The following is a 27,561-nucleotide window of genomic DNA, read 5'->3' as shown; positions in this document are numbered from 1 at the left end:
CTCCTCTTGGAGTGTCCATGATTTCAGTCTAAGTAATTGAAAAAGTCTTTCGTTGAAACCATGAAATGCACAGTAAGTTCTATTCCACATACTAGGTTCTACGTAAAAAAACTAATTCGAGAGCAAAATATCCATCATTAATGTCATGAAACAATATCTCGAAACTATGTGAGCTTTAGCAGGCTTGGTAATAGGTACGATAAAAAAAGTTACCAGTTTAACAGTTCTTGTCTCAGTATCACAAACACAAGAATTTAAATAAATTTAAAAAAAAAAATAGTAGTGGACCTATTAAAATGTCCATGCTTCTTCCAAAATATTGATACTTTTTAAAATCATAAAAATATTTTTTCTGTATAAATATTTCATAACTTACTGCTAAAACTATGATTGTGTGAATAATTGTTTTCACTGTAATGAATTGATAATATTATTAGCTTAGCATAAATTCAAAGTTTCAATTAAATGGATTGACTGAATTGGTATGATTTTTACTACATCATATACAAAAATAAAAATACGTACGCGGACACAGACACTAAACAGAGGACATCAAATCGTTATTTACTCCTTACAGTGACTAACGTCATTTTTAATTCTAAGATTTGGAACATTCACACCACAATCCTGCCACATTCAAACTTACAATAAATTCATACAACGCTAGGAAGTGTTTTAGTCGATCTTTTGATCTAGCGGCATTTTTTATAAAATCAGGCATTCTGTTGATGAATTGAACTCCAGCCAGTGAAGGCTAGTACACTACCGTTCTGTGTCTTCCAGTACGGCAGTTGTCTCTCTCTTTTGTTTCATACCCATGCATGTCCCGCCCCTGACCAGCGCACATTCAGACATTTTTTAATGCTATCCCGCACGACTCTCTGAAGTTCTACTTGGGATGCGCAAAATATTCTGCTAACGCAAATGAATTTATACCCTTACGAAATGACTGCTTGCACAAGCTCTCCACAAAACCAGCCTGTAAAAAAGGTGGAGGTAAATCAACCCATAATATACCTTAATCAGTATCTGATTAGGGCATTATCGCGCCAAGAATCTCAAGAAAGTTCCTGAGGACCATGGCGCATACATGGTCAATGTGATTTATTTTAAGTCAACCCCCGATCAAGGTGTACTCCAAGGAACTTCGATGGGCGGACTTCCCCCAATATAGAGTCTGCCGCAGGACCACATTGGTATTCCACTAGTAGCATTGTGAAATTCAACACGTTTGATTATATGGTTCTCTTAATATCGGTTTTCCACTAATGATAGCCCCCCGGCCGTAGTGGTGCAAGACACCTATTAATCTTTTTGCTTGTTTCTGTGCCTATTACCATTTCCTTGAAATATAATACAAACATGAATAAAGAATGTTGATATCTAACAAAACATACTTAAAATCTGTAGAAAGCGAATAAAATTTCTGTCTCGAATAAATAAATTAAAATTCTTTTGAAAACCAATAAAAATTATGATGAATTTTATATAGAAATCAATAAATATTCTATTGAGTTAATCCTAACTGTGAATCAATAGGCAATACGTTTAAATTTACTTTAAAACTGTTGGTAATTATTATAAAATCTATTAAATATGGATTTAAAAATTGTAGAGATTCAGGTTTAATCTGTTTACATTGTTATCAAACTCATTACTTTGTTAGATTTCGTAACTAGTATGGATTTTTCAATATTTTTTCTTTATTTTCAATAAGAATTTTAATCCGTTTCCGAGATTAACAACAAAATTTTTATTCATACGAGGCAGAATTTTTATTCTTTGTATTAAAGATTTTGCATTTGTTCTGTTAGATTTTATAATGTTGTATTTATGTTTCGTTAGATATGTTTTTGCTAGAACATGGTTCATTGCTAGAACATGTTTCATTGCTAGAACAATTTTTGTTTGTTTATCATCAAATCACAAGTCAGAAACGTGTAATCGCCAGAGCCAGGCCGGTGGGCATCCACATGAAACTGAGCTGCATAATAAAGTTATGATTGAACTTGTAATGGTCCTATATAGCGTTACAATGCTCTGTGTGACTCTGTGGTTCCCGCTATATCCGGCCCTGAATGGCCTGATGGACAAGACCTGTCTTCTGTAAACCCCATTCGGTCTGCTTATGTTGCTTCGAAGTGTGTGTTTCAAACCTATTAATTCACACCCTCTTTTGTTAACTTTTCTGTTAAATGTATAAATACACAACTTTGATAATATTTAATCAAATTAATATATTTTTGATAATAACTTTGAGGTAATATAAAATAAATCCAATAAGTTCAATTCCACGTCCTCAAACATTTAATAATTAACACGATTTTCTAAAACTGTATGACCTTTATAATGTATTATAAAAAATAGCTGATTAATAATTGCAGGTCTACAATGGATAAAATATGTTTGATTACACGGACTTGTTGAAGTTTGTTAAAAAGGATGTTACTCCAATGACGGGATTGATTTGTACCTTCTATGTTTTTCTGTATTCCTGTAACTTTTTTAGGATTGAAAATGGCCAAGGAATCATAAAGGTTTTCACTGTAAAAAAGATTATAAAACTATAATATTTTAAGATATAGATCATTTATCTATTATGATAAAATTTACAGACGTCTATTTTTAAAAAAGTTACAACTTCTTGCGCGCAACCCCATTGCAATCACTCCAAAGTTTCTCAGAGAAACATTACTGCATTTGAAGCAAACATATGTGACCAATAAAATGAGCAGCCGGAATATTAATACTAATACTAATAGATATTAAATTATTTATACACTGATATTATAAACAATCCATGGTCTAAACTAACGATTATTTTAAAGAAGAATATTAAAAGAACGGAAAAAATAATTATGTTTCGTCATTAGCAATCATGAGAGAATCCTTTCACCACAATATTGCTTTACTTTTAAAATCTTTTATGGAATGTTATTAATTGTTCCGTACAGATGAACTATTAACGTATTAATCTATGTTGGTTTGACCAAAAATCACTCATTGCAACAGATAGTGAATTGATTTCAGAATATGAATTAATACAGAATGAAAAAAATCAATATTTATTCAGTTTGAAATAAATGTTTTGTGTTTTTTAAACATTTGATTTTCATTAAACATTTCGAATTAAACCTTCTAAAAATTAAAGTTTTGCAACATAATATGACTGCAGTATTTTTACATATTTTATAACTCATGACAAACAAATCCCTAACAGTCAACACTCACAAGATCTCAAAGTATCATTTCAAAATGTTAAAGAGTTTCAAATATAATACATATTACACATATTTTTTACGTAGAATTTGAACACAAGTCTGAGACTGCGTGGGAAGCAGACCACGCTGTTACTTCACTGTGAATACTTTGAGCAGAGGCGATCATGCGGAAGCTTCCATCAGCAGTCGGTGGTAAATATTCTATATAAAATACATACACTGTTTAGACGATAGGCTATTTGGATTTTTTTGTAATAAAAGATTTTAAGTTAAAATACTAGCCTTGTAAAAGTATTTCTCTAACATTATTTAGACAACATAAATAGTTTACTACACAAAAAATACAATTACTAATATGTAATAAAAATAGATTATATTTAAAACAATACATTTATTTTTTTTACTGAATATTTGATTATTTGCCACTAAATTATTTAAAAATAAATGAATTGATCCATTGCTCGTCAAGCAATATTATAAAATGTCCCAGGCATTATTAATTGAATAAGTTCATTGGGTTATTGTGTTTGCTGCACAATTCAAATAAATAAACGAACATTGTTATTATAACAGATTGAAAACTGATTTACATTGCCAATTTATATATTCACAGCTCAGTGCTCTTCTGTAACAATTCAGTCCATCAGTGTTACACGGTGTCATCACGGTGAGAGCTCTACAACTTACTCTGTAGCACTCGTCACTGTGGAGCATTATAACACCAACTACTGTGACTTTTACTCTCACCTATAGATAAACCCAGTAAGCCAGCCATAATGAAATCAACACAAATTTTTGTTGCCATTTTAAAAGGTTTTACAGTTCAACATTTATCTGCTTCATGGATTGTGTTCAAAAGTTTGGCGTGGGATGATTTAGGAGAAATTAATTAATGTTAAGTTCACATAATCGAGTGAATGCTTGTCCAATTTAGTTAGCGTTTCTCTGGTATCTTTATTTATATAGTTCTATATTTATATATTAGGACTTTTTAAGGGGAGACAGATCCCATTTTAGTATATATGGCTGCCATTAGTGGTGTACAAAAACTAATCATCTATTTTTGTAGTGTAATTAAATAATTTGATGAAGTATGTGAAATTCCTTGATAAAATAAAGAACTAATCTTATTAAACTAAATGATAATTAGCTATATATATTACACAATGTAACTAACTTATATGCTTAAGTAACAATAGTCAATGTGTCTGAAATTTAGTCGAAAAGTTCTATAAAAGAAACAAAGTTTTGAATGCGCGTTCGAGAATGGTTGGATTAGGCAAGAATTTGTTCTTACAGGCTCTCACTAGATAGAGCGTAGGATAATAGTTCAGGAAATATTTATCTGCTGAATTACGCAAAAAATATGTGTAATATGTATTATATTTTAAACTCTTTAACATTTTGAAATGATACTTGGAGATCTTGTGAGTGTTGACTGTTAGGGATTTGTTTGTCATGAGTTATAAAATATGTACAAATACTGCAGTCATATTATGTTGCAAAACTTTAATTTTTTAGAAGGTTTAATTCGAAATGTTTAATGAAAATCAAATGTTTAAAAAACACAAAACATATATTATTGCAAACTGAATAAATATTATTTTTATTCTTCGTTAGTAATTATAGTTGAGAATTACACATTAACGTTATAAATATATTTAGTTATAAATATGAATGGTGAATTAGTTATAAATATGAATATTAGTTAGAAATGATACGCACTTAATTGTGTACAATAATAAGAATTAGAGAAATGGAAACACTTTTTTCATTTTTAATGCCACTAAGATGGTACTATCTACCTACTTAGGAAGACTAATGATAACCCATGGTAATCTTTTGATCCTACAGTCACAGTAAAACTTGTCACTCAGGAAATATAAAACATTTACTAAACTCAGAATTTACTAAAATTACACAATTTAACATTCGATTAAAAAGGGAGTGGATGGTTATTTTTTAATATTTTGTGATATTAATTTTGTATTTTTGTCTTCCTATTCATCGTATAGTCCTTAGCCAACGATGCTGCTTTTATAACAAGACATTCTTTTCGATAACTTAGTTAATCTAACTAAGAAATGCAAGATTAACTTTGATTTTGGCATAGGATATGTTACCCGTAGTATAAATTGACTAGGGTTTGGTACATTAACTGAATATTATAGTAATATCCATTTTAATGATAATTATGGAGTAGAGTCAAGAGTTCTTGCCTAAAAGTTTATGTTTAGCAGTCTCTGCGCAATATCACATGATTGGAGACTATCTCTGAAAGCATAATGAATCAATTCGTCTCTGTTGACTTTCGTATTATAATTAAATTCTTTAGCTTATGAAGAATCTTACTCGTTTAGAGATTCCACCAATTTTCTGTATGTTATAATAATGTACCGTATCTGTATTCAACTATTTTAAGTTTACTACATGTGATATAAGGTTGATTGATACAGAAAGACCTTGATAGGCCTAACTCTGCCTCTTTAACAAAGGTATTTCTTAATACCATGTTAATAGTTTACTGTATGTTTTACGTATACATTTTAGTGCATATCCTTGAATATCATAAAACTTATTGTTCTTTAAATCTCTCCTATGAACCGGATATTAAATTAATAATAATGTATATATTTTAATTTAATAATTATATTCTAATCACCTTTATTATTTTGAGACATACACTAATAACTAATACGTACACAGGTCATCTAATCACTACGCAGACTCTTTAAACAACACAATCAAATTCCTATGTCAATGGTCAATTGGTCACGTAAATGTGCATAGCTTATATGATCTTTATTTGAAGACCATTAGTAATTTTATATGATATACAACATATTAATTAAAGAGTGTTGATCACATGTTTGAGATTTTGTGGAGGAGACTGGGAGCCAGTTGATAACGGGCCAACTGTTAACGTAGCTGTGAATACATTGAACAGAAGCGATCGTGCAGAAACTGTAAGAAGCTTCCGTATATTGCTCAAGATCGTGATGGATATTCTTTATTGCGAAGTAAAGAAAAGTTACTCTGCCTTAGAATTAGCTAGTATTGTTTATTATTTTGTAAAGATTCTTCTTTTATTTTTATTTCAATTCCTTTAAAAAATTAAAACGTTCTAACATATACACATCATTATTATATTTTATTTTTATTTATTAATTTTAACTCTAAGTTATAACTAAACAAACTAATCTATTCTACATTTAATTACTTTAGTCTTTTTTGGATTACAAATTTAATGAATTTTTGGTCGATAAATAATGTTAATTTAATCACTTCTATTCGCTTTCTGAGTGCTTTATTTACACTGTTTTATGTAAAGTTATTATTGCACAAAGATGAGAAATATGTTTTTCACCTAATTTTTTCCACTTTGATACTATCAAAAATTACTTAACTTACAGGTACTCAAGTGGAACCTGTTTTATTCAATTTATTAGGTCGAAAACTATAAGAAACAAATGAATTCGCCCCCTTAATCTACCTTACCAGAATTTTAGGAAGACCTCGTTTTACGTGGTGAGCTAAAATCCGAGCGTTTCGCTGACGCTCGCCAACGAAACATTTCCGGACCAATGTTTATATAAACTTGTTCTATTATATTTACATGTAGAATGAGCTATAAATACAATTTTAGCTTAGACGAGCTTAGACAATCTAAGTGTTGGTGGAGTGGTAAGTTTTGTTATAGGAATAAATCACTGTTACTATTCAAAGAAATATTATTATTTTTACAGTTTTAACCCTCATTATAAGAATTGAAAGTAATAATTTAAAAATTGTAAGAGGAAATGTGAAAGAAAGGAGTATTTATTTACAAAACCAAATCTATTTATCTTGTTACAATTTTCCTTATAATGAACATATCCAGTTGGAAGGTACTCAATTGGAAAAGAACAGTTCAGAAATGAAATCTTGTATATTTTATTATATATTAATATATACTTATTATCTCAACTAGGGTTTATTTTTCTTGTGTAGAACTTTCGATAAAGTTTAGAGAGTTAAAGTTACGTAGAGTATAAAGTTAAAGAGATAAATATGGTGGAAACATGATTTTTTATGGGATAAATACTTTTGAAGCGTCACAGCATCTAATTAAAATTTTAATAATGGTTTTTTTCAGCAAATATGAACTTTTTCATAAAATTTTAAGAAACTAAGTAATTAAATTATTACTTATTTCATTTACTAACTATAACATAGTATTATTAAATGTTTAAGTTTTTATAAAATACCGTAAAAATTATTATGGCTTAAATAGGATTATATCAAAGTTATGGCATTTATTCATACGTGGGCTATAACAAGTTGTGTCTAATAACTTAGTTTTTCAGTAACATGTCCATCTTCTAAAACTCTTCTTTAGGAATATGAAAAGTTTATCTAAACACCGAAATAATACAAGTGCTTACGTAAACTTGACTGATAATCCTCCATTTACTCCGAGAATAGCACAGAAAAGGTAGTATGACATGAACTAACGCCATGCTTTACGGCGATTGATCGTCGATCTACACTGAAGATATATGGTAACTGAACGTCAATAACGACATTGCTTCCTCATTTTAGTGAACAAATGCAGCATTTTTCTTATTTTAACAATATGTGAAATATATTTCAGATAGCTTTAAAGAATGTGTCTAAACCTCTCGAAGAATATTTTTAAGAAGCCAACCCCATACTGAGAGAGAGCTACAGGTGTTATGTGAATCTCACAAGTGGTCCTTGAAATTCCACTTCACCTTTAAAATCTTGTCAATTCTGTACTTTGTTGTCCATTTCTGTTCACAGAGTACTACAGCAAAATTAAATTGTATTTCGCATTTCTTCACTGCGTCGGGTGTTTTCGTGCGTGTGTGTTGCTTTTGTGTTGCGTGTAATTTTGTATTACTTGTTTGTTCAGTTTTAACAAATTTGACGATCCTATTTGAGATTTGGCAGTACTCCCGCAACTAGTTAACAAGTTAAACGAGTTAGATTGAGAAGGAACTCAATAATTCGTAATTTAAAATATTAATAACTTCGTAATACAGTAGCATATATGTTTATAAAAATAACTCTGTATTATGATTGTAATAATAATTGTGACTTATGTTTATGAAACTTACGTTTAACGTATAGTTACTGAATTATATTTCTTTGTTTATTTCATTATAAACAACTATTCCACTATATTTCCAAACACAATAATTACCATAATTACCACGCTTTACAATATTAAAATTTATAGCTTTTTTATTAACACGAACGAAGGAAGAACAACAGAGATTAATTCATAGCCATAGACTCTTTCAATAGAATCAATATCGGAAAGAATAGTTTTTAATCGCAACCACCACTTCCCTTTAATAGAAAGGATTCAAACAAAAGCTCATGAAGCTGACGAAAAGTTTTAATGGAACGCTCTGATTGAAAACTCCTTTAAGCCTATGAGACATTGGTTTCAATATAACTTTGACGAACCATTAAAGTTCTACAAGTTATTTTCTTTACTTTCTATTTCGCACTCGGGGTTTTTTGCAAATGTGTATTATTTTTCAATGGTTCATTCATTTCTTATTTTAATTGATAACATTGTGTCATATCTAAGTGTATAACTAAGTTTATATGGTTATTTTTAATATTTGTACTGAGACAATAACCACTATGTTTCATACAACCAAACTATGTCTTTCGAATTATGTACGTTATTAATAATATTCCAAAGTATTTGACAGCTGGATTTTTACATAGAATCATGAATTTGATAGGGTTAAGATATAATCTACGTGATTAATAAACTTAAACACACTCATGTAGGCGCTAATTTCTTTTTTCTTTTCAATCTGTCACTTGAGGGGCGGGGAAAATTACATTTCAGTCTATTTTTCTACTTCAGTTCTTTCAATCTATCTATCTACATACACCTTATCTCAAATATTTGTGATTTTCAACAAAACTACAATTTGAAGCTACAATGAAAACTTTTGTATTAGTGAATAAACTAATAACTCTTCTGTTTTTTTTTTTTTTTTTTTTTTTTTTTGTAACACTATAAACAATCTTCAAGAATACAGTGATAGTGTAAGCTATTTTAATACATATAAACATATCAAATACTAAACTTTATCTATTTTGAAATTTTTACTCCTTTTTATAACTTCATTATAAAGCAACTCATCAATAATAACAATAATCTGAAAACATAAAACTTCTTTATTTATTCTAGATCTTAAATCAGATTTAAATCTAAAACTTATGAATATTTTAATAAAAAATACCTTAATTTCACATAGACCTATTTTCAAGTTTTTTTATTTCGCAAAGCGCATAGCCCATTACATATTTACTTCTAATATGTCAAAATAGTTTTTTAGACATTTTATATGACTTAAAGTGTCGGTATACACATTAAGGAGGCTAGGGCAATAACTTAGGATGTGTTCCGTAACGTGAGCTCTGATTTGTTTTATTTACTAATTTACAAAAAACAGATACTAAAAATAGGTCAATTGTCAATAGTTTTAAAAGACTATTATATTCACCTATTTAACTATATACCAATTAATCATGTTCTCCTATTTCTTAACACCCTGTATACTACCAGTGAAGATTCTAGTTCACACATAATCATATGTTACTAAATCATTACAGTGGTATTAAAAATATTTTATTTTCTCATTGCATTCTAATGTGCACTATTACAACCATAATAAAATACAATAGAGTCATATGCTAGCTAACATTAACGAAAAGTGAATATGTGTGCTCTATACATGAAGTCAAGCGATAAGTGGGCTCACATAATCCGCTCGCGACATAAAAGTTGTCTGCTCCCACTTATACGATCCATTTACTGTCGTACCCTCTGCCAGCTCGGCGTCATTGGCTCCTTTTGTTTTAGGATAAAAGCGAGTCTTGTATTGTTGTTTTTTGTCAACTTTGTTACTGCAGTGTATAATAGACACTACAGTCTTTAAATAATTATAATTTGCAATTTTTTTGTGACCTGGTTATAATTGAGTAACTCATTACTTACGTGGCTGAGCGTACACGAAGGTACTATGTTATATGACTTAAAACACTTATGTATCTGATTGTCTGTCCACGCATTAAGCCAGACTCTCATAACTTTTGACCCGGGCGGAATATTAAACTTTACTACTCATGAATGTCCTCACTATAGGAGCGCTCCTGAATTCTCCTACCTGAGGAATGTTGGTCACAGACGAGTGGGATAAAACATTTTAAAACGATATGAATTCAAGTATATATTGAAATGTACACCAAATTATTGAAATTTGTTAAGATAAAAATTTTATTTTTAACTATTTAATAGTCATATTAGAAACCGTTCATCTTTTTCAGAAAATTATACTTTTTAAACCTTGTATCACTGTTCTTTACCAGTATGCTGTTCTGCTTATATCTTCATAAAGTGAAGTTGAATATTTCAGACTAATTTATTTACAGAATGAATTTATTATGTTACTTTACCACCATACCAGTTGACATGAGTCACGGTCACTACAGTACGCTGCTAACAGATAATTACTTAACATGAATGTGGTCCTACCATCTCCTTTACTAATGAATTCAACAAAATAATACTTAAATCTCTTAAAATTGCTAATTTTACTGAAGCTTAATATAACTAATCAGGATAATATAATACAGACATTTGTCATCATTATCATTATATATTATAATATAAAGTCAAAGTTTCAAAAGCTTGTGATTTTTAATTAAAAATATAAAAAATGAAGTAATATCGATTAACAGATCAGAGTAACTTTTAAGAGCAAATTCATACTGAAAAGCGAGAAGTGTGTTATTTGTCCATTGTGTACAGCAAACAATGATTTTTAATCGTCCATTCGGATGGACAGATTTCACTAACGTAATAAAGCATACATGTCAAACTATGTTCAGTTTATTGAATTACTAATTGGAGTAACAATAAATTTTAACGTTTTAAAAACTATTTGATGACCTTTCTAAGACCTTCCTAAAACATGTGTCGTAAAAAGGAAAACTGGTGTTGTATTTTTATGTTATTATTAAATTTGTATTAAAATGAATGCTCATGTCAGTACTTGATTATTTACCACAATTTACAGTTAATAGTCACAGTCTTGAAAGTATAATTTGAATATACTGCGGTCATAATAAGACTATTTTAATAATGTTACAATTTTACGACGGCTATTAAATTCTAGCCCTTATCCATTACATAAGGTCCTAGAACACTGTAAACATTGTATCAACGTGAGATGGGCGATGAATGCAAATTCCGACCATTAAAGCTCTTATAACCAATACCAGTCCCTTTATAGCTCTCTTGTTTATTGCTTCAGTAGCCTAGTTGGTATTCTTTCTTCGTACTATAGAATAACTTTATTGATAATTACTGAATTTAATACTTAATGTAATAAAAAAAAATTAAAACATATTATTTAGTACGCGTCTTACAACAAAATTAAGTTGTAAAATTAACGTAAGAAAAGATGCAATTTACATAAATAAAATACTAAATAGATAGTAAGGTATCAGGTACTCATCAGTAGCTAGGCTGAGTGGTATACTTTAAACTATTTATATAATTAGATACTAAAATTATACTAAACTTACGGGTTCTAAGATCTCGTTAAATGATAATTCCTCACAAAACTCTTGTATGAGGGATTGCGGGAACAGAAACTTGTCAAGAATTTTATCAAAACTACTATACTTTTATAGTAACCTCGGGCACATGAAAATCTTTTGAATTTGCCTTCACTATTTTTATTTCCTGTCTCGATGTATGCATTCAAAAACCTGCAACCTCTTCCTACATACAATCACTTGCATTACACCAGAAACAGAGATACACTCATTATTCCGTACCACCACAGCAACATCTTCAAAAGATCCATGTCATATGTCGGTCTCTAAATATTCAATTCTCTGCCGCATAGTTTGAAACCGCTTTCAACTGAGGTGTATTTTAAAAATAATTTAAAACAGTACTTGATAAAACATGTTTTTTACTCTGTGAACGAGCTCTTGAATGGAGCTCCTTGGCTGGGCCATTAACTTGTAGTTCGTATACTTATTATTAATTATTTTATGGTGTTTAACACATTACTTCCACTAATGTAATACATAGTTCTGATATAATATGATAAAAGCTATTTACAGACTATGTTCTATGCATGTATAGGTGTTTGAACAATAAATATCATGATTTAATTTTAACATACACACGGCTTCGCCCGCAGTTTCCGTGCATTATGTCATGTATTTAATTGAACAGTTCTCCCGATTTCAGTAACACTTGAACTAATTTAGAATAATATAGAGGAATTTGAAAAATTTTATTAGTCATATATCATTTGAATTAGTCATTAGTTACCTATGTTTCTGCGTTAACGATTCAGAGGAACAGAGGTTAAGCAAAATTGCGAGTAATCCTTATATCCTTATATCAGGTTTTCCACGCAAAATTGGAGTTTGCTATTTTTCCCCGAGAAACATATGTATTCTATCTAAATTTGTTATTAGATTAGATTAAAAACAATACAGTTTTCTAAATTGTGTGGATATACAGTAGCTATTAAAAATTAAATCGATATAAGCAGTAATAACACATTTCAATACTAACATTATTGTAGTTTTCATCCATATAAAGATTATACATGATATAATAAAGTTCTTGCTCTCCAATCCATGTTTACTATATCATACTATTTCCTCGTCCATTCTAGGATCGATATCAATATTTACAGTAAAAACCTATTTTCTGTATGATGTCTTATTGTCTGTTTCTACCCGTCTACAGGACATATTGAGAATGAAATGAGCTATTGAGCTATTTTGCATACAACCTCAGCGAAGTCTGCAACACATCAAGTTGTTTGGGGTACTCCTAACTTGTTTTATTGTGTGTTGAATCCATTTTTAAGGAGTATTTTCAAACCTTTTCTCCTTCTCCCATATAAGTAATTAGCCAATTGCATGGGTTTAGGACACCAATTTCGTATTTGTACTGTAATGTAAATTAGGCTCCAGTGCTAGAACAAAAACTATTACATACAATTTAATTCGACTATTACGTATGTGGATTTTTGCTGTAAAATAAATTAGTAGTCTTTATTTTTATAAATGTATACGAAAGGAATTATCGATAAACTGAGTTCCCCTTCGTCAGAATGTAATAAAACTGTGTGTGTAAATAGATTTTTTGGAATGAAAAATACAAATTTCCTGCCGTGGGTTAGTCACAAGCACAATATTTACACAAACAACAAATTTGTCGCTGCCTAAAGCCCTTTCAGTAATTAACTCACACCGTAGTAATTACATGTAGATAAAAGCCAACAAAGCATGGTTTAGATTAGTGGTTCTGGAATTATTATCAATTTCCATTGATGTATAATTTCAGCTAACTATTAAATAAGTGTTTTTCCTGGTTTTTAAATCATTTGCCAGACCAATGTGATATTCACCTCTTTACTACAAGAAATATAAAAATGGTTAATTTTGCATAGTTATTTACAAAAAGTGTTTTTATGTACCCAAAGTAAAAGATACAGCTGTCAATGTGTGAAAGTTAGTATTACATCATATTTATTAGCATTATTGGACTACGCAGTTAGTTTATTCCCAAGGATCGTGTTATCGTTATTTTGCACTATAAGTGCCATATATAACATTACATACCACTAAGCAAATTTACTATTAACTAATTATTATTAATTTGCCTAAACAAATGTCCTACGCCAAATTTTATAAAGATTTTTAGTGTAAAGAAACAATATATTACCATGGTTCATTGAATCCTTTAGTGTATATGTAGTATTCATTGATAAGTATCTATACGCATTCAAAATTAAAAGGCAAAGTTGTGCCTGCAACATGAAATAAAATGTGCTAGATTATACAGGGTGATTCATGAAGTTCTCCCCCCACTTCTACAGCACATTGTACTAGTAAAAATAATGAAAAAATGTTATATAAACATAGGTCCGAAAACGCTTCGTTAGCGAGTTTACAGCTAGCGAAAGATTTCGCCTGAATTCCTGGGTAAAGAGTAAAATAAAGCCATACTGAACTTTTGTAAATGTTAATTAAGTAAGAAATATCGTGGATTCTTATGTATTTTTACCTGATAAAAGCTAATAAAATAGGTTTCAGAACTGTACCTGTAGTAGTTTTTTGAGGGATTCAGGGTTAAATGCAAAAAATTGGGGCACGAAACAATGTTTTTTTTAAGTTTGATGTACAATAACTTTGTTAAATTGGTAATAAATACATAAAATCAACAACCGTTAATTGTAGAGAATTTAATTCTGAGAAAATTGATATAATCAAAGTCTAAAATAAAACAGAAATAAGTACCAAAAAATCGATTTTATTTAGTATTAATACATTACTAGCTGTAAAGAAATAACGTACGGTATTTAGTTAAAAGTAAAACAAAAACAAAATGTTTGTTACTTAATGATGAGATAAATTGAGAAAACAAGATTAACTGTTAAATAAATTTTGTTTGTAAATAAAAATATCATGTTTTATTACGTTGTATTTTTTTTTTTTTTTAATCAAAATTTACATCAAATGTTCAAAAATAAATGAAGCAAACATTTTCCCATTATTGTTTACTAATCATCGAAATGCAGTTTTTTCGTTTTATTAATTTCTAAGTTGTTAACGCACGAATAACAGCTGATCAACAATGGTATTCTGTACTGTTACGTTAGAACTGTGTATTTAGTGGTGTTTTGCAAGCTACAGCAGGAGATCGGGTTCTGTGAATCGTGTTATTAAATGCAATTTTTCTGTGAGTTATAATTCGATTGTTTATTCAGTGAAAAAATGCCTTACTTATTTACATCAGAGGAATACGCTGATATGGTTTTTATTTTGGGTTACTGTAATGGTAATGCTAGAGCTGCTGTAGAAGAATATGAACTACGTTACCCTAATAGGAGGATTCCAGATACCAAAACAATTTCAGGAACTTTTCGTACTCTTCGGGAAACAGGATCACTACCAAGTACTAGAACCAATTATGAACGAGCTGTCCACCTTGATATTGTTATTAATGCTGTTCATCGCAGTCCAGGTGTAAGTACACGGACGTATTTCTAGGCAGATAGAGGAGTTTCGCAGTCAACGGTGTGGAGGTCACTTAATCGAAACAAATTTTATCCGTTTCATCATAAACAAAAGGGTTTCAACATCTACAGCTAAGGGATGGTCCGCTTCGCTTGGAGTTTTGCAACTTTTTTGAATATTAATAATCACCTCTACAAGCGTATTTTGTTTACGGATGAGGCACAATTCACTCGGGATGGTGTCAATAACTTGCACAATGAACACTCATGGGCAGAAGAAAATCCACATGTGGAACAGAACTTTCAACACCGATTTAGCGTCAATGTCTGGTGTGGAACTTTTGCACAATCGGCTGATTGGACTTTTCATATTACCTGGACGCCTAAATGCTGAGTTCTATTTGCATTTCCTTCAAGAAGAGTTGCCGCAGCTGTTAGAGAAATGTCGTAAATCATCAATTTCCTGGACACTGGATTGGTCGTGGAGGGCCTCACCCTTGGCCACCAAGATCACCAGATCTATCTCCATTGGATTATTGCATCTGGGGATGGATAAAAGACATTGTATACAAGACAAAAGTGAATTCTCGTGATGAATTAAATTGCCCGTATTATGGATTCGGCTGTGCAGATACAGGGATAGTCCTGAAAAATTAAGAAAACGCAACAAAAGCAATACACAAACGTGTGCTGCAAAATGTATTGATAATGATGGCCTCATTTTCGAACATCTATTATAAAAAGGTGCGTACGGTTGGCCCAACCTGATTAATTTTGCTTAAAACTAGTAATGTGTTATACTGAATAAAATCGATTTTTTTGTACTTATTTTCTGTTTTATTTTGGACTTTGATTATATCAATTTTCTCAGAATTAAATTCTCTACAATTAATGTTAGTTGATTTTATGTATTTATTACCAATTTAACAAAGTTATTGTACATCAAACTTAAAAAACATTGTTTTCGTGCCCCAATTTTTTGCATTTAACCCTGAATCCCTCAAAAACTACTACAGGTACAGTTTCTGAAACCTATTTTATTAGCTTTATCAGGTAAAAATACATAAGAATCCACGATATTTCTTACTTAATTAACATTTACAAAAGTTCAGTATGGCTTTATTTTACTCTTTACCCAGGAATTCAGGCGAAAATCTTTCGCTAGCTGTAACTCGCTAACAAAGCGTTTTCGGACCTATGTTTATATAACATTTTTTCATTATTTTTTACTAGGAAAATGTGCTGTAGAAGTGGGGGGAGAACTTCATGAATCACCCTGTATGGTTAGAAAATAATTGTATACAAACCAGTTAGCACAATTTGGAATAAAAATTATTAAATATTTTACATTGAAATTTATTTCGAAGACGACGCTTTATTTATAAAGCGTGGGACGATTAACAGCACGATATATCATTATTACATTTCGAACGTCAATCGCTTTTTCGGGATTATCAAGCTCAAAATCAAGTGTACTTTATTACGTACATAAAAAATTAAATTTAAATTAAGAACAAAATAACCGCATTGATAGGAATAAATGGTGCAAAGTTACTTTGGTTGGATTATGATAATGCAAAAACTTTTGGCTTCTATGGGATCCCAATAATTTTTTTCAAGTGACTTTATAACATCGATCACTTTCCACCCCTTGAGTCCTTTCTTTCACTTTACTTTCACGACATTCCATTAGTTTTCACCACAGTAACCCATTTGTCCATTTCAAGACGAGAGTATATTTCTCATCCGACACTACAAGCTTTTCTAAACTAATATTTTTGACATTTGGTTTCTTTTTACAACCAAACAGTTTTTGCACCTACACTTAAAACATCTACTACTTCAGCGTAGGCGATAGAAAATAGTTTTCTAATCGTACCCATAAAATGCAAAGTAAGACGTTTTAGGCAATCGGTTGTTTATAACATATGATGCACTGCTGTTATATATGATTCTTTGTGGAAAACTAATCACGGTGCTCTGGAAAAATATTCTTTCAAATTCATAATATTGTTAAATGTGTAAAGAACATTTCACGCTGTCTCAAAGTTAAATTACTTATCAACATGAACAAAGATAGAGTAAGACATATTGTTTTGTGGCAAATTGTGGTGCTTTATAATTTGATTACCTCTGTCAAAGTAACATACAGTGCTTTTACTTCAGTGCTGTCTATAGTGAATGAAGCTTTTAATCTATATATGAAATACAGATCTTTCTTAGTATCTGTTAGTATGAGGTGAATTATGAGGCGATGTACAGAACCTATAAGGTTCAAAGGAATTACCTCGGAGACGGTTTGATAAAACTCTAATATTATGTTGTTGGCTCAGACGTTTTGTGTTTGTACAGAGAGTGACCTTAAGGTAACAGGCCAATACAGTTCTAAGATTTAATATTAAGTCCAAGTTAAGTAGTCCTGATTTTTATTTTAAAGCTTAGAAACCATACAATGGGTATTTGTATAAAAATATTTAAAGTTTTAATTATTTGTTGCAACACTATTCAGAGACCGATTTCTTGTTCTTCTAGTTACTTTTATTATTTTGGATTTAGACCCGTACACATTAGTTCCTTTACTTATTTCCAGTAATTGAATATATTGATTCAAGAAGACAATTCTCTGCCTATTCCTCTACTGATCACTGGATACCCAACTACACTCTCCCTCCACTCTCATTTTTACAGGGCTTATAAAGAAGTGGGATGGTCACTGGAATTTCCATCGATATTTTTATCTAGTAATTAGTCTGGTTTGTAAAAAAATATCATTTCTCTTTAAAATAACGTAACAAACTATTCATTTTCTATTATTGATATAAATGCATGTACAGTAGAGAAAAGTTCAATGTCTAGACCTAAAGTACTAGCGGTAGGTTAAAACTTTTCTTAAGTACTACTGAGTTTAATGTACTTAGCAGTTTGAAGGTTCGTTTTAATACGAATATACCAGTGCTTCAACTTATTCGTAGACTCTGATTATGCTGGAATCCCTTGTCCAGTGTTGATATTAGGTCCAGTTTGTTTATGACCGAATCGACTGCCTGGTAACCAGAATGAGCAAGTCAGGAACGTTTACTGTCCAGTGTGTAGCCGGTGACTATCCACATGAAACTGTGCTGCGTAATAAAGTTATGATTGAATTTGTAATGGTCCTATAAAACTCTGAGTCACTCGGTGGTTGATACTGAATCCGGTCCCGAATGAACTTGTGGACAAGATTTGTCATTCGAAAACTCTATTTGGTCACCAGAAGCAGGTACTAAATAAATGTGTCTCAAACTTCACGTAGCTAAATAAATGTGTAGGATTCGTTCACTACGAAAAATAAAATCCTTTAAACGCAAAATTAACATGAAGCTATTGAGATTGTCATCGCATTCTTAACTGCTTGATGCGGTCGACTAAATTCAATTTCAACATTTCAGTTGATGTAGAGAATCGAAAGTAGAGTTAAACGTGTCTTTCATATGACCTATGTCTTTATGCCTTTCATAAGTGAATGATATATGAAACGTGAATTGCGGGTGAATATTCTGGAATACTGTATTTTATATCCTCAAACTTTTGGCAGGAAATTCAAAGAGAATTTTCCCTACGTTTGCCTCTCATTTTCTTTATATACCGGTTTTACCAACTAAGATCATATCTGGTAGAAGTTACACATGCTAGAAACACCACTATATCGTATTTAAAGCTTATAGTGAAAAATACTTGAGCTCACATCACTTGAAAATATGTATTCTATCATAAGAGCTGGTATACTATATTTTGAAATTTAATTAAAATTGCTTTCACTGATATCCATTATTATTAGTCAGGGTTGACCTATAAGAACTGACGGGTAATAACAACTTGAGCTAATCTAATCAATATATATGTCCAACGGAAAGAGCAACCAGTCGAGACAAATTCAATCCCGTGGATATTACATTTTACATTATACACAATCTATAGATTCCTACACGTATATCATGGGGATTTGATTGGACAAATAGTAAAAGAATCAGTTACATTATTCCCCCCCTTCCATCTACATGAATGCTGGTAAATAATATCACTTTAATGTTTCTTTTTTCAACCTGTCTTGTTTTTTACAATATATTAAACTTTAACTTGTAAATCAATAAAGCAGTGAAAGCTTAAATATAATTGCTATTTGTGATGCAAGAGATTGTTTCTTTTCACACATGGCATTTTCTAGATAATACTGCTAAATGTTTAGAATTTTTTTACTTTTTAACTTTTATTTAAATTATGGTTTTACAGCACTAAAACGTGGTTTTATATATATTTAATAATTAATATCTTAGTAAACTAACACATTCAGTTTTTAAATCAGTTATTACAGAATTAAAATAGTAATAAAAATAAACTTCAATATAACACAATTAAATATATGAATACGTTTTAAGGATATCCCAAATTTAACAATTTCATTTTATATTTTCTGAACACAAGTAGACAAAATCCACGAAACCGAGTTCATTTGATTTTGCATCTAATAACAGTAGTAACTTCATAAAGTGTACATAAGTAATATGGTTAAATTATTTAACAATTCTTAAAGAATTTAAACATAGTGTCCCATATAACTCTCTGTACAAAGATATACCGTGTTATTTCTCAGGTCAAGGCAAACATATTTCACCATATGAACATAGGTCTCGGATGCTTAGTTTCCCATTTGTCTATCTGTATGTGATTTTTATAAAAAAATTAATATCTTAAAAATTAATAAATTAAATTATACAAAATTTGGCTCAAATGCTTATGACAACAAGGCAAGTTACTGAAAAGAATGAGATAAAATTATCTTTAGTATTTTCAAAATACTTAAAAGGTATTAATTTTGATAAATTTTGACCTTAGAAATATTGTGGTATACCTTTGTTCAGAGAGTTACGGGTCATCGTGTATATTTTCATGTAATATTACAATTATATTCCAGCTTATCAAGTTTCTGATTCGTACGTACTTTTATATATTATATAAAATATATAAGTCTGAATATATATATATATATATATATACATTATTTATGTAGATGTTCACTTATAAGCAACTCTCAAACTATTCAGTCTTTAGCAGAAATCCAATTGGCAATGGCGCTATAATGACCCGTGTTTAAATTTGCACATGTAAATGTAACAGTTTATTTCAAGATATTTTGGTGCTAACCAATTGTGTTAGCAAAATTTATCAGTGGGTGAAGCTATAAAATTTTCATTTGCATTCGACTGTTACTCTGTCCACACGATGTCTCGAAAATTAACTAACTTCTGTTTTCATTTCAATTTGTAGAATTTGAGTCTGTACTCAAATTCTACAAAAGGAATAACAAGCTCGATGATGATGCATGCAAGTTCATGGGATTTGGCTGAGGGTTATAAAATAATTTGACATTGGCCTTATGAGTAATCACGAAGTGAACGGGAAAGTATGAGAATAAATACATTTATAAACAAGGTGAGAAGAATTATATTATATTGTAACATGTGACATATTAACACGTGTTGTTTATTCAAACAGTAAAAAATACAGTAGAAATCCAATTTAAATTTTGATGACAAGATTGGATTTCTACGCCATCTTGCGTTGTAACACTCTACTTAGCTCCCCGAAACTTGTACTATTGAAACTCTGCCATGCCACTTAATTCAATGCACAAAATTGTGAATTTATCACGTGAAAATAAATCTCGGAAAAGATCATCTGTAGGAATTAAATTGGCAGGACCAACCATGTAATTTGGCAAAGCGTCTTTATAGTCTGCCATTCGATAGGCTAACACAATTGTTCTATTGTCTGCCGGCGTTATGTAAAAGTTTCTTTATACTACGTATGTATGTCTGTCTATCTTTCCTGCCAGGAAATCATGAGAATTACATGAGCTACAGATTTAAAACTTTGCATCCATCCTCAGGGAAGTCTGTTACGCAACACATGGTGTGACATACTTCTACCTTGTATCATATGCAACTATTTATAAAATGTTTCCCATTCAGAAATTAATTGTGTCTGAGATTGTGTGGCAAAGTGTGTCAGGAAACTGATAACGGACCAACTTTTATCGTCGCTGTGAATGCACTTAACAGAGGCCATCGTGCAGAAATTATAAGAAGATTCTCGTACATCGTTAACTGTCTTGACCGATATTGTTTTTTTGAAAAAAAAAACCTACACCTACGTTTACACTTATAAGGAACTGCCTTAGCATATAAGTTCATTATATGTAACATTCGATTTTAAAGTAAGTTTACTGCCCTTGTATCTATAATATGTATACAATATTTCTAAGATAATATAAAAATTCTATAGTTATCATTATTCTATATATATATATATATACATATATATATATATACATATATATATACATATATATATACATATATATATATATACATATATATATATATATATATGTATATATATATATATACATATATATATATATATATGTATATATATATATATATAATTAAATGAACGCTACATTTAATGAGTTTTTATTTTTGGATTAAATAATAATAAATTAAATTAAATAAATAGAAGCATAGTTCAGTATAAAGACAAGTTAATTGGATGGTATTAGGTACACCAGGTAAGTATGTCTGTATTCTCCACTAATGTCTGATTCAACTAAATTAACGAGAATTAATATTATAGCCGATTGAAGACTGATGTATATTTCTGCTTTACACGATCGTTTGTACAACTCAGCGCTGTTGTGTAACAATTCAGTCCATCAGTGTTACACTCATCACGGTGAGAGTCTCTCCAACTCACTCTCTAGCACTCGTCATTCTGGAGCACTCTCAACACCACTTGCTGTGACTCTTACTCTCTCCTATAGACAAACCCAGTCTAATACAACCAACGTCAAACTAATACAATGTTTCAAACATCATTTGCTGTGAGAGGTGCTGATAAAGTGAACATTTTATTTATTTTCAGATTTTAATATAGCAATTTTCAGTTTGAATATTTTTGGACAAACATATTATAGAGGTAATTGCTTCCACATTTATAATTTTTAATATGGTCACAAAAGGTTTTAAAACTTAAGTTTTTGGATGATGTAAATTGAACTTAGGACATTATGTACTTTTTGAGGTAGAGGGGTTCTTAAGACAGTGTATAACAATACATTTGAAAATAAATATGTAACGATGTCTTATATTAAATAATATTGATATTAATACCAATTTTCTGATTAAATAAATGTATTAAACTTTGCTTTAGAAACATTTGACCTTTCCTGTCACATTGAGAATGACCGTACGCCGAGTATTGTAAAGTGACTTTATAGCGTTGATCCAATAAGTACCTTGGCAAAATAGTGTAAATATGAATCGCTTATCATAGGCAGAAACAGTTACGTAAATTTCTTTCCTTCAAAATAATGTGGAAATAATCTGATAAAATGAAGTAACTGACATTTTCATTATTGAAAGTTTAGTTCACTTGATATGGAACATATTACGTTGCAGGTTCTAAGGCAACATTATTCTTAGATTGCTCGTAGTTTTAACTGTATAATCGAGAGTTTTCAAGGTTAACCGTTCCCCGTGTCAATTTTGGGTTAAGGTCAGATTTTATTGATTAGTTTAGTTTTGAATTTAAATTATTAATATACTCACAATCATACCCAACTTACATAACGTCCTAATTTTTATATTTCGGATAAATTCTGTATGGTTCATTCTGGAATAAACAGAAGAAAATATTGTTCAAAATAGAAAATATGTTTATAGGTAGAATAATTTTATGAATATATACATAAAAAATATAAATGACTGAATAAAATGGGTAAAACTCCAACGTTTTTAAATAATTTATAGATATTCAGAGTGTACCGTAATGCAAGGAAAGTTATAAATGATATTTAAAGTTCGATATATGATTGGTATTGGAAACTCTTACTAATGACGCAAGGGCGTCCCAGGGTTCAAACAGAAATTTCAGTGTTGTTACAATTAGAAAGCTAATTTAGTTAGTTGTTTGTTCGTCACACAAGTGGTATTGTTTGAACCTTGCCTCCATTTAATGTGCTTGTTTGTTCAAATGGTCTTCAATTCTCTGACTCAAATTATTTGAATTAACTATGCATTTAGCCTTTAATTGTCCGTACACAATTGTTTAAGGGTATCAGTAGCTTAAATTTCATGTCTGAACCTTAGTCATTTTGCACAAAAAATATTACTTTTTCTTTTACAAAACTGATAAAATACAATTTTCAACCATATTTACTTCTTGTTTCTAAAATTAACTTTTAAGTGAGTTTCCAAACGTTAATTTAACATCAGTCTCGAGCTACGTACCATTGATTCTTAAATACCGCACTTTTCATGGATAACAATGTAAAATATCTTACACTTGTCTATTTAATAATTCTAAAGGATCTAGCTTGCATTCGTAATATCTGGAGTAATATTTATTTAACATTATACTTCCCTGACAAAAAAATTATTAGTGTACATCCTAACGCAATAACAAATTAACAGTACTTCTTGTCCATTTCAACTTCTCCCAATCATTTATTACTTCTACCGACTCTTTATTATCTATACAAAAGTACCTAGCTAGCATCATCCAGTACATTAACATTGTTTATTGCTACTCACAGCATATCTCCATGTAATGGTATTTTATGTAGATAATATTTGTATTTTACGTCATTAGTTTGACAGCTAAAGCTGTCTTTGATACCTACCAGTTGGGAACCGTTTTTTACAGTTTTTTCTAATTACAAACTGTTTAACCAAGCGTATTCATACGGTGACAATAACTCTGCTGTACTAAACTCTCAAATAACCATCTACAGTCACCTCAAGACCCATAACACATATTATTAAATGTATGTTACTTTTATATCATTCAGATTATTACCAACCGCACTCTAGATTTATAGATTATTGTCTGATAGCCACGACGTAGTTATATTCCTCTTTAATAATATTTTACATTAATATTTAAAGGTTTAGAAACGTGATTATTAAAATAACTCTGAAGAGTTAGAACTCTTAATTAAATTTTCAGTGATTGTTTTGTTTTTTTTCTACAAAGTTAAAAGAGTTTAAATAGTATCATTTATACAAAAAATATTTTAATGAAAATTCTAAATATCCTAAAAAATTTCTAGGAATTATACTTTTCATATACCTGAAAATGTGCACACACAAGCACAAGAGCACAACACGTATTTAGGAGACTGTAAAATAAGAAGGAGTACGCCATAACAAATGTCACCCTAACTTCACTTGATAAAATAAGACATTCTTTATATTTTCATATTTAAATTTTATTTGAACACAAAGCCACACAAAATCTGTTGATATATCGATTACAAACGTTTTCAGTTAAAATCCACACATATTTTGAAATCCAGTGTTTTGGCTACTTTCTAACAGTGTGTATGGTCTTCTATGTTGTCTAAGATAATAAACACTTAGCAGAACTTTAAAGTAGCTAATATATCAACTGTTACATGTATTTCTTAGATGTAACAATTATTTTTGACTGTTTTATTCCATAAGATCCAGATGTATGTATAATCAATTAATATAAAGTGTTAAATTAATTGTTTTTTTATTACGTGATTCATTTGACTATGTTAATAACAATATTAAAGTTTATTTGTGACAATTTTTGAACTAGTTCAGCTGTTAACCTTGAACATAAACTGAATATATACTTTAACACGTCTACTGTAAATATGAAGTCAAGCGTTTTGTGGGCTCACATAATCCGCTCCCAACATAAAAGTTGTCTGCTCCCACTTATACGATCCATTTACTGTCGTACCCTCCGTCAGCTCGGCGTCATTGGTTCCTTTTATTTTACGATAAAAGCAAGGCTCGTATTCTTGTGTTTTTGTCGAGTTACAGTAGTTCATTAGTTTGCTACAAAGTCCACAACCTGTAAATAAGTAGTATGTTTTGCAATAACACTTTATCTGGCTTGAATGATTATACAACTGTATTATTTCAATATTTTAACTATCAATATTCTATAAAGCTATACTTTAATGAAAGTTTCAGAGAACAAAAATAATATATGCAATCTTAAAACAATTACTTGTGTACATCAGTTTGACAATCTGGACGGTAACTTGAAAACTTTGAGTTATAATATTGGATATTGCTAAGTAACTCTTCCGTCGCGTCGTCCAGTGTGTGCAGATGTGGTATTCAGTGCATTTGTTCTATGTATTGACATAGAGGGTACTTGTACCTGTTATCCTATTATGGACATTATGGTTATGTACCTCTTGGCTATGAACCTCATGATTAAGTACCTCATCATTATAGACCTCATGGTTATGTACTCCATGGTTAGTTATTTGACGTACAACTTGTTCTGTTGCCAACATTTTTGCGAGTTCATCGCTACATACTATGTATTTTTAATTTTGGTACATGATTAACTTACAAGGTTCTTATACTAAAAGAAGAGGATATTTTCTAATGATCTAAACGTAATTTAATTTTTGACAATATCAGTGCAAAACATCTGAAAACCTGTAATTTGTTATCTTTTCCGTCCGCAATAATAAATTTTAAAGAAAGAATCATACAGGATCTTATTTTAAAAAGCAGTACCTGTATTTAACCATTTATACAGAATTTAGATATATCATTCTGAGTGTTCCTAGACTCAATTGCTCAACAAAATCACTTTATACCATAAAGGGTTAAAATCAATCGTCCTTTTATTTTTGTAAGCATTTTATATCAAACAGCTGATTGAGTATTTAAAATGGTTCAAGTAGTATATTAACTCGCTAGTTCCTACATTTAATGATAGGTGTAATCGTTGGACTTAAATGCAAATATAAATACACTTTAATGATGCTGTCTCCTCCACTATAAAGTTGTGTAATTTCACTAATGCCAAGTTTTCAAGGATATGAGATGCATAAAAATTACTTTTAGAAAAAAAGAAATTTCTAGGAATTATACTTTTCATATAGCTACGTGAAAATGTGGACACACAAGCACAAGAGCAACAACACTCATGTAGAAGACTGTAAAATAAGAAGGAGTACGAGAACAAATGTCACATAACAGGCTGCAATGAAGTGGCATGCTCAATTTAATACTATTGAGATTGTCTGCAGACAGACAGACAATCTGAAATCTTTACAAAGATAGATTATGCCAGTATACTGAGTACAGGCTTCAATTAACGCTTTGTTAAATCCGAGGGATGGAATGCACCACCAACGTCATGAAAACTTTCAAATCAATAGGTCGATTCGTTCTTGAAATTATCAGCAGGAAAGAGACCTAGGGATATAGATAGAGTAGGAATTTGTCCACAACCTTTTAGTGACATACAGATCTATCAAATATATAGCTGAATTCATTCTTGAATCACTCTGAGTTACAGGCATTGGTGACGCTCATTCATATCCCACGGAGGGGCATGCAACATCATAGAGCTCCTATATTAGTAGAATAATTCGAATGAATGAGAGAGAGTGAATGAAAACATTGTAAGTTTGAATGGGACCTCGATGTAAGATTGAATGGAAAATTTTAGTTAAAAAAATCAAGTGACGGTTGCATACATTTAATTGTAAATGTCAATTGGAATAAAATATTTATTTATTTATATATACTGTTAACCCGATATAAAGGCGCATCAAAGAAACCAACGGAACACATAGTAACCAGATCAGATCCAACTAACCAATCAGAGAAATTAATCTCCTTACATGTGTTACTATGTTACATGTTAAAATTTCGTAAACTTATACTCAGATTGTTTACAGATATATTTGTGATGATTCTAGATGGTATTACGGTCAACCACCACACTATTGTACAAATGTTTGCTATTCGTAGAGTGACATGGACTATCATCAAACGGGATGGATATGTATACGAGAGATCACTTAATAAATAAAGAGACAAATAGGTGTGGAAAATAATCTATTTATGTTCACAAAACAATACTTTTTCAAGATAATGCTACTGAACATTAATGCGTTTCATCCAACGGGTTACAACCTTTGCTGTTCCGGCTGCAAAGAACTTTTTATCTTGGTGTTTGAAGTAATTTTTCACAAACTTTTTCACGTCCACGTTGTTTTCGAACCTCTTCGCACGTAATGCTTCTTTTACTGTACCAAACAAATGAAAATCACTAGGTGCTAAATCAGGACTGTAAGGGAGATTAAGTAGTGCTTCCCAGCCCATTTTTCGATAGCTTCATGGATTATTTTTGCAATATATGACGTT

The sequence above is a fragment of the Homalodisca vitripennis genome, chromosome 4 (genome assembly GCF_021130785.1).
Source record: "Homalodisca vitripennis isolate AUS2020 chromosome 4, UT_GWSS_2.1, whole genome shotgun sequence".
Lineage (NCBI taxonomy): Eukaryota > Metazoa > Arthropoda > Insecta > Hemiptera > Cicadellidae > Homalodisca > Homalodisca vitripennis.
This window is presented reverse-complemented; position numbering follows the sequence as displayed.